This window comes from Pteropus alecto, unplaced genomic scaffold (genome assembly GCF_000325575.1).
Source record: "Pteropus alecto unplaced genomic scaffold, ASM32557v1 scaffold220, whole genome shotgun sequence".
Taxonomy (NCBI): domain Eukaryota; kingdom Metazoa; phylum Chordata; class Mammalia; order Chiroptera; family Pteropodidae; genus Pteropus; species Pteropus alecto.
In genome coordinates, this window is record NW_006430043.1 from 2,327,073 (window position 1) to 2,328,089 (window position 1,017).

Consider the following 1,017-nt stretch of genomic DNA (forward strand, 5'->3'; position numbering starts at 1 on the left):
GTCCCAGCCCCGAGCGCACCTCCCCCGGCCGGCGGGCGGGCAGAGACCGTGACGCGCGCCCATTGACGTCTCCGGAATCCCGGCGGCGGCGGCGGACGCAGCCTCATCAATGGGGCTAAAAATAGCGGCGCCCTGAATAGCGGTGAGCGCCCCGCCCCCTCCCCCCCAACATGCGCGCAGAGCACCGGGTTACATAATCCACCCCACTGCGGCTGGCTTGGGGGTGCTGTTTTTCAGGTGAGGGTTATGTGGCCTTGCTAACACCTTCCGAGGCAACAAACCTGAAGCTGGGTTATAAATTTACCAGGGGCTTCCCCTGAGGAAGAAGTGGAAAAAGTGAGGCCCAGAGAGGCTCAGCGGCAGCTCAAAATCACACAGCAATTAGGCTGGCTTGAAAGGACAGAGAACTAGGTCTCTGAGCCCCTGGGCACCTCCACCAGCATTGCTTCGCCTGCATGCCACCCCAAGGGCAAGAAACCCAGCTAGCAGGGCGCCCAGGGGTGGTTAAGCCCCAAGACCTAGGACGATAGGCCAGAAGGCCGCTTCTTGAGAAGGTGAAATTTCTTCTGCAGAGAAGCATTTCCAGAGGCCAGAGGGCAGACAGAGGCAAGGCCCAGATATTGGATTCACCAATCTGGCTGTTCCCATACTACTGTATGATTTAGGGCAAGTCACTTCACCAGTCTGAGCCTCAGTTTCCATACCTATAAAATGGGGATGATAATATTACCCACCTTTTCTGGTTTGGGGAAGAACTGAATAGCTGTGAGGGTGCCTTGCACACAGTAGGCACTCATATTTTCTCCTTCTTGCTCTCCTTTTGGAGTCTGATTTCCCCAATCCATAGGATAAATACGAAGGAGAAATACCCGGAGGCTCACCCCAGTGGCCAGGAAGGCCTGAGTGGCCTACCCTCTTCTGACCATAGTCTGCAAGCACAAGCCTCTCCAGTAAGAACCTTCTGGGGATGGGAATGGTTGGAAGGTTTCTCTCTGACACCTGACTGGAACACTCTTT